Below are 9,442 nucleotides of genomic sequence, written 5' to 3'. Positions count from 1 at the left end.
TGGAAGGCAAGTTCACCATGAGTAACATAGCGGAAGGGCTTTGCAAGTTAAAATCAGCAGTGGATTTTTTTTTCATGATATAGATCCTTCCATGTTACGTTCTTCACATGTAGAAAAACTTGTAGAGGAAGTCTTGTCAACATACTTCAACATACTTGATGATATGAAGAAGAAATTGCAAATAGAAATCACAATGCTCTTCCAGAAAACATCGCCAACACAAAAAATCACTGCACCCTCTTTTACATTCCCTTGTACCTCTGAGTCACCCTGCTCTTCTCATGATATTCAATAAACGAGATAAACAAAAAAAACCTTTGGTTATTCGTGGATTTCTCGTATTAGCGGTCACCCCCGGAACGTAACCCCCGCGAATGCGAGGGGGGGGGGGAGCCCGACTGCTATATTTGATTTATCAATTATTACTGTTGATGACAATGATGGTTGAGAAAGCATATAAAATAACCCTATTGGTGATTCGAGAAGTGTGTGCTATAACCGACGTGTACGTTATAAGCAAGGTCTTGAAATTAGCTTATATAGCAGCTGTATGTGTGAATAAGGTGCATTATCGAGATTGTCCCGAACAAAATTATTTATGAAGCACGCAATAAAATTTAATTTAGAATGAATATAGTTTTCGGTTGATACTGTATCTACTGGGGAATTTTGAAAATTTATCTCTCTCGGAGTGCAAGATATTCAGCGTGCGTAATAAGGTCCCTTTATCCTAGAACAACTTGTGAACCGCTGATTTTTTAGAAGCATACTTTCAATTGGAAAGGTATCAAAATAACGTGAAGAACTTATGTAGATGCGTCGTTAATATTTCGAAGGGGTTGAACAGTTATTGAAAAATAAAAATTATTTTTTTGTATGGACATTCTGTCCTAAGAAACCCAGTTAGAGAAATTTGTTGCCCCTGCCTCTTTTGAGCACAAGGAGAAAAATCCATATAAACGTTCCATATATTAATCCATTGAATATTCACTTAGATATTCGAATTTGAAAACTGCTACAAAAGAAAGAAAGAATCGCATCTGACGGACGAGCTCATTCTGCTCTTCATATGCTATTATAGCTTTGGGGCTGCTGAATAGCAATGATATATAATAGTACATTTAAAACTTACTGCCCCTCCCCATCAAAATACAGTGAACGAATACCGATGATCGTTTTTGCTTTACTCAACTTCGAAGTCTTTTAGCTATTTTAAGAACACTCGAAATTGTCATACACGTGCCCCGATAATGGAATCGAATATGGAAAAATCAAAGATGAAAATTTTCTTTGAATTATCAATTTTTTATTTTGGGAGTCGAATTCCATGAAAAACGAAATAATGAATATATGTTTAAAAAAAAGCAGTCATAATTTGGCATAACGTCACTCCCGGTGACCGAATAAAAGTGATTTCATAGGCGGATGACTTGATAATAAGCAAAACAAACATGCTATCTATGCTGGTAGGGACTTTCAAAAACTGACGTTATAAGTGAAGTGACGTTGTAAGTGGCAAATTTTATAACCAGGTCTTACTGGACAGTAAAAGTCCGTTAAAATGGCAGTTTACAATCAGAGGGAGATTGCCGTTATAACGGACTTTTCGTAATAAACGAATTTTAGTTTTTTGTACTGTAGGAACAAAAAGAAAATGGGGCAAAAACTACGAAAACGCCTGATTAAGGTATGTGTGTGGTCCACCGCAATACACGGATCAGAGACATGAACCACAACAAGAGAGATGCGAAACGATTGGAAGCGTTGGAAATGTGGTGCTGGAGGCGCATGGAGCGCATAAGCTGGTTACTGAAAAGGTCAAATTCACAAGTACTAACACAGGTTGGAGAGAGTAATCAAATCCTGAAAAGGATTAAATACAGACCCCTAGACTGGTTGGGAAATGTTTTCCGTCACGGCGGATTGCTACGAGATGTGATGGAAGGCAGGATAGAAGGGAAAAGGCCCAGGATCACCCGAATCTCAACGCTACTGAATGACACAGAATGCACCAGCTATAACCAACTAAAGAACAAAGCCCAAGACAGAGATGAATGGCGGCTGATCAACATGGGGGCGTACGAGTCTTAGGACTGATGTATGACTTAATGATGATGAGATAAATCTACTTTTTTTTTTGCATTAAACTCCATTTGCGGAAATATGCATCCAAAGTTAACTCCTAATGGAAAAAATATGCTGATTGTGTAACAAGAAAAACGATGTTGAGACGATGGAAGACCGAATTCTTTCGCGACTTCACTTTTTGTTTCATTATTTTTTCTCACATTTGCATAAAATCTGAAGTTTTGTTTCGATTGGCTCTATGAACACTTGCTTTTTCTTTCGCTACCAAAAAAAGGAAAAAGTCTAAACTATTTCAATTTTAGCCTGAAAAAAAAAAAAAAAAAAAAAAAAAAACACGCTGCAAGACCTGGCAGCGACAATCAACTTACAACGGAGGAAATGCTTAAGACCTGTTTGCACTGTGTCCAGATAACGCCCTGAATAATATTACAGCCAAGTCCTATGTCCACTTTTAGAAGATTCCAAGAAGGTGGGGGAGAGGAGGGAAAGTCTTTTCGAGAAATATAACGTGGATATATAATGTGGGTTTACAACGACGTCAAAACCAGATGTCCTGCATCACCTGCCCACCCAACAAACCTACGGACTTATAAAAAAAAAATTTCCACCTCCTATATAGATAACAATAATGTAGGATCAGGGCCGTAACTAGATGTTTGGTCAGCCAGGGCAAGTACGCATTTTGGCGCCCTCTCATAATGTTGAAAGAGAGGTTAAAGAGTGAAATTTGCTCCCCCCCCCCTCTAGTCCGGCACCCGGGGCACCAGACCCGCTAGCAACCCCCAGTTGCGGCCCTGGTTAGGATACAGCATGTATTCTTCTTTTCTGTTGGAAGGTACCGACATGCCTCATTTATAAATGTCTAGGAATAGGATGCAGAGATGAAAAAAAAGCTACTCTTTCGGGTTCATTATGTGTGTATAATACTTGAAGGAAGGAGAAAGGAAAACACGCTTTTCGAGAATTTCCGTTGTCGTTATAGCGAATGTGTTCCGATTTTCATTCATATAAATAACTTGCTATACGCGAATATTTTTTGTACTTTTCACATTATTTTTTGGCAATCAATTGCCAATTGCTCGTGATAGCGAGATTCTCGTTATAACGAACTTTCACTGTATTTCTATTAGATATTATGTACAGGTCAATCACGACCAGCAAAGAACGGTTATTGACCTTCTGTGATTCCGGTAGTCCTTGCAGAGAATTCGTCTTCCGTGAACCGATTTGAATTCTTTATTAGTTGAATGGTATGTATTGATTGTAAAATCATTGCGCGGAACGTGAACGACACCAACAAGGTTTTGATATAAATGAAAGTGATTGAAACTCGGGCTATTCCCGAATATTAAACAATTGATAGAAACCAATGCGTTGTTATCTTTATTTTTTTTTGAAATGGACACGGATGGAAATTGAGATATGCACGGAAGAATACTCTTTTTCATAAATAGAAGTCGTATTTGGCATGGTTATACTACCAGAGAAATCAAAAGTCATCCGAGTATAGCTTTGAATAGATAGCGATGATGAATTTCGGTATGCAGTCTATTCATTCGGATATAACTCTATAGACGGGGAAGCTTTAACCACGTAGTCTTTTACATTGAATGACATACAGAGTGAAAATTTAAGTGCGTTTCAACCTAAATAAATTATGAACCGTTGGTTGTAGAAACATACTTTCAATTAAAATTAAATTTTTGCCCGAAATGCATAAAATGTTGAAGATCCCTGATTTAAATTATACAAAGTGAGCTTCCAACACATTTTCTAAATACTGTATAGCTGAAATTACGGGAAAAAAATAGAGAGTACTTTCAAGTCAGAGAGAGAGAAAACACACAGAGGTAAAGTCGTAACCTTCTTTTATAAGTTTCAGAACTTGAAAATTTCCCAGACTTCTCGGAAACACCCCAAAATGAAGGAAAAAGCAATAAAAAGTTGTAATCAATCAATTTTATATGACAGAAAAAATCTCCATTTATAACACTTGAATGTCAGTTTACGGAATTCTGATGGCTCCAGGAGCAACTATTTCCGTTTTACACCTTATATAATACTGCGTGAGCACTCCACTTAGTCGTCATTACGGCATAACCAATGTCAAAGTAATAACAGGGTGATTTTGACATGTGACGGACATTAGGATAGTTAGAGATAAATATTCTTCCCTATCCAACACCTTTTTTCAATGCACGAATTATTTGCTGTAATAATCAAGGACGCGCGGATATATATCTCTTTCTCTCAGGGAGGTATTATTCAAAGTGCAGAATGACGTCATTGATATGATTATGCATAAACGACGTTAAAAAAAAATAACGGAAAACACTCTCTTCGCCCAAGTTACTATGTTTGAAGCTTAAAAATAGTTGTTCCGCAAGGGAGGAACAAACTACATAAAACTTTGCGGCCTTGGTAATTCATATTGGCGTTACTCCGCGCGTCAGCTATAAAGGTAATTAAAAATCCGCAAAAAGAATAAGTCTGGCCCTTTCCAATGTTCTGCTTCGAGCAGTTTGATGGCCCTCGCCAATGTCTGAGCACGTGTGTAAGTGTGTGTGTGTGTATGTGTACGTATGAGCGGCAATTTTCAATTCACGCCAGTACCATTACCCAAATTGCTCCCAGTGGATTCTCATTGAAGATATTATTAGCAGTGCATGGTTCGGCGATTCCAAAAGGCCACGGGGTAGCCGCGATCATTATTAAAAATAAAATAAAGTAACACACGTTATTCTCCGTTCACTCTTAAACTTGAGCGTCCTAGGGTTTAAAAAAAAATCCCCGGTGTTTTAATATACCTTGAATCACTTTGAACACCTATTTTGGTGAAAACTGATTACCGGATCCATAGCTTTCATCCGTGGTTTGATTATTCTTCAGTAACAATAACGGTTTTTGGACATTCTCCTCTTTTACCAGAATTCAAAAATAGTTTATGTCGGAAGTTAAAGTGATCATTAACGAGGGGACGTAATGCCAGAAACGTAACTGAGAGAATTGGTTCACTTAATCAGGTTATGATTATCACGCAAGAGAAATCCCCCCTTTTTTTTTTCCTGAATCCATTTTCTAACTTCTCGATTATTCCGAATGTAGTTTCCTTGAAATGACTATATTTAGTTGATGTTCATAATCTTGGCATTTGGAGAACTATTGTGAACTATGTGGTGATGTCATAGATCTATCAAGAAAAAACGTGAGAACGTGGAAAGTATTTTTTACATAAGTGATAGATCTCTGACGAATATAACTCATTAATAATCAGGTTACTTAATCGGTTTATTGATTGGAATATACGTTAATGGTATCAATAAGTTGAACCTTTGTCCTTAATCACACATTTATTCTTAACTTAATCATCTTTATGCCCTAAAAATGTTTTGACTCATAGTTTAAGTAAAATAAGCATTATATTTTTTTTTATGAATAAATATCCTATTTCTTTTTAAATTGACATTTGTATTTATACAAATACAAGGCCACAACAGGCACAATACCCAACGAAGTGGCCCAGAAAAAGATGCCCGTAACAAATGTGGATGTCATATATTTCTAAAATACAGCTACCCCAAATTAAAAAATGCAATTACAAAAACTAAAGACTAAAAACTAAAAACTATATATATTTCGATATATATTCGATATATTTCGAAATTTAGTGAATTAATACATATTTATAAAGTATTTTATGAATATTAACCATTTTATTGTAAGGCTATCTCTAGAGATATGGCAAAGTGTTGAATGTTTTTTAGAAAATAGTATTGAAATTCTTTTGTTACTGCTATTTTCGTTATTGAGCAGCTACAACAAACTGAAAATTAAAAAATGCCTAAATAAAAAATATGTAGAAGTTATTTGCACATATGTGGGGTATATATATATATATATATATTATATATGTATATATATGAGGGGATATTTTTCGTAGGGCAATACATATGCCCTAAGAAATAGAAAAGATGCATTTTAAAAACACATTTGCTTTTTTTTTTGCATGGTGATTTTTTAATGCATATGTTCTCATTTTTTATACAAATTCCGGTATTTTTGACTTTTTCAAGGTTTCTAATGCATATTCTGTGGGTTCAATGCGAATCTGAGAATTTTCAATGCATATTTTGTATTTTAAGTGCATATTTTGTATTTTAAGTGCATATTTTGTATTTTAAGTGCATATTTTGTATTTTAAGTGCATATTTTGTATTTTAAGTGCATATTTTGTATTTTAAGTGCATACTTTTTGCATTTATAAGTGCATATTTTTGCATTTATAAGTGTATATTTTTTCATTTATAAGTGTATATTTTTTCATTTATAAGTGTATATTTTTTCATTTTTAAGTGCATATTTGCATATTTTTAGAGTTTATTTTGCCACCTTTTTAGTGCATATAATCCGGGCTCTAGTAATAAGTGAATGCAATGTTAAGATCGTGCCACAACCCCCTCACAGTCCGGATCTTGCACTATGTGATTTTTGACTGTTTCAGATGTTGAAGGAGAAGCTCCCCGTGGGAGAAAGTGAAGAAATTTTAAGATATGACAAAAATGTTCAGCATTACTTTAAGTATGCAGCCTTAATTTCTCAATCAATTCTAATATTTGCTTACATCTAGCGAATAGGTGAGCGAAATGAATAAAATATATTTTTGTAGCATCAATTTTTTTAAAAAAAGTTGTCTAATAAGTTTGTTTTTAAAGTAATATCAATCGAAAATATTCGATTAAAATTCGATAATCAGTCGTTCAATCGATTGAAATTTTTTGATTAACCAGTTAAAAATTTTAATCTGTTCCCGGCCCTGATTATAACATAAATTTCTCGAATCACCAAGGGGGTATGTATAAGCGAATTACTGAGAATTACTGCATCAGTTATTTTAACAGTGTAGAATTAACTTAGATAGCTTCCAGAAAAATCCTTTTCTATTTGATTTTAAAAGTCGATTGAACGATAGGACGTTGCACATCATCTATGGGGAAGATATTTCGAAGAAAAATAAATAAATAATTTCTTGTTGTATTCATTGATTTTTTATGATTTTATTCTTGGTTTTTATGAAACGTACAACGAGAGAGTGAGCGATTGAGTGAGTGAGTATTTGAGTGAGTGAGTGATTGAGTGAGTGAATATTTGAGTGAGCGAGTGAGCTACTGAGTGAGTGACCGAGCTACTAAATCCGTGAGTGAGCTACTGAGTGGATGAGTGATCTAGTGAGTAAGTGAGTGAGTGAGCTACTCAGTGTATGAGTGATCTAGTGAGTAAGTGAGTGAGTGAGCTACTGAGTGGATGAGTGACTCAGTGTATGAGTGATCTAGTGAGTAAGTGAGTGAGTGAGCTACTGAGTGGATGAGTGACCCAGTGAGTAAGTGAGTGAGTGAGCTACTGAGTGGATGAGTGACCCAGTGAGTGAGTGAGTGAGCTACTGAGTGGATGAGTGACCCAGTGAGTAAGTGAGTGAGTGAGCTACTGAGTGGATGAGTGACCCAGTGAGTGAGTGAGTGAGCTACTGAGTGGATGAGTGACCCAGTGAGTAAGTGAGTGCGTGAGCTACTGAGTGGATGAGTGACCCAGTGAGTAAGTGAGTGAGTGAGCTACTGAGTGGATGAGTGACCCAGTGAGTAAGTGGATGAGTGAGCTACTGAGTGGATGAGTAACCCAGTGAGTGTGAGTAAGTGAGTTACCTAGTGAATAAGTGAGTGACCTAGTGAATAAGTGAGTGAGTGAGTAAGTGAGTGACCTAGTGAATAAGTGAGTGAGTGGGTTAGTGAGTGACCTAGTGAATAAGTGAGTGAGTGAGTAAGTGAGTGACCTAGTGAATAAGTGAGTGAGTGAGTGAGTGACCTAGTGAAAAGGAGTGAGTGAGTAAGTGAGTGACCTAGTGAATAAGTGAGTGAGTGAGTAAGTGAGTGACCTAGTGAAAAGGAGTGAGTGAGTAAGTGAGTGACCTAGTGAATAAGTGAGGGAGTGAGTAAGTGAGTGACCTAGTGAATAAGTGAGTGAGTGACCTAGTCAGTGATCCTAAAGATATGGCGGAAAGTTTTAATAATGACTTTATTAGAAGAAATTGAGGTGATACGGAAGAAATTACAAATTGCTGTTGCACAAGAGAGTATATTCAATAATTCCATTAACTCTATATTTTACTCAGAATCTTCTAACGAAACGTTAAAAGGAATAATAACAGAGAATTAAAAGATAATAAAGTTAGTGGATACGCGATGAATTGACTCTTTTAAAATGCTTAAAATCATCTGCTGTTATCACTTTGATATTATAAAAAACATTGTTGGTCATCAGTTAGCTAATTTTCCTAGCGGTGAATTTTCCGGGGGTGAATTGCTGGCAGTGAATTTTCCGGACACGGATCCGGAGTGATTCCCATCCAGTACAATGGCAATGAACCTTGCTCATAACGCCGATGAAAAGCAACCAACTTGCATATAACGTCCAAGGAATGTTCGTCTGTTCCATTTATACCAAGTGTTAAAAAAAATTTATTGCATGTTTGACATTCTGACTTTGTCATTCACGTGACCACTGTACGAAACATTTCCGTATTTTGCCCTTGCCGACTAAAATTTTTATAAAAATGTTTTCTTTCCTTTTCTCCAACAAACCTTGATTTTCCAATCATAATATACACGTTCATATCACGTATAATTGCGAAGTTCATTTTTTCCCGTTTAATACATTTTAGAGGACTTGCTATATCATTTTTTCTTCTCGCCAAGGGTTATTTATGTAACACAGTATTATCCATACAATCGGGGATGTCCTGACCAATTAAACCTATTTCCCGTATTTTTCCCGATGAAATCGATCACTTTAATTATAAAGAAATAAAAAAATCCGTGCAAAGTATTTCATACCCGCGGATTATATTTTTCGTTAAAAAAGTTCTTGAAAACGTCAACCATGTTTGTCACGGCACCTCGGTTACAACGAAAAAATTTCGTTTAATCTCCGATGTCGTTATGACCGAGTTTGACTATATTATTTTTAATTGGGTATCCTTCAATTCTGAGTGCTTTTCTCGTAAGTTTTTTAGTGACACTAAAACATGTGAGACTTTATCTCCAATGTTCGAAGTAAAATCCATACATTTTCTTTCAAATTTAAACCATTTCTCTGGCAGGTTCGAAATTTCAAACTCGTAGAATTTGTTTGGAGACAAATTTTTTTCTCTTAACAGTATATACTACTACTTAACCAGACATGCACCTTTCCTATACATTCCTCTGCGAAATTTCTAACAAATCGGTCCATGCCGGAATGTGTGTTCTGAGTGCGTGGGCCGTAGCATAGAGAGTGCGTTTTTTACACACATCGTTATATTATC

Source organism: Pholcus phalangioides, unplaced genomic scaffold (genome assembly GCF_987345545.1).
Source record: "Pholcus phalangioides strain wild (caught in Gottingen) unplaced genomic scaffold, Ppha-v1.0 ptg000015l_1, whole genome shotgun sequence".
In the NCBI taxonomy this organism is placed as follows: Eukaryota; Metazoa; Arthropoda; class Arachnida; order Araneae; family Pholcidae; genus Pholcus; species Pholcus phalangioides.
This window is presented reverse-complemented; position numbering follows the sequence as displayed.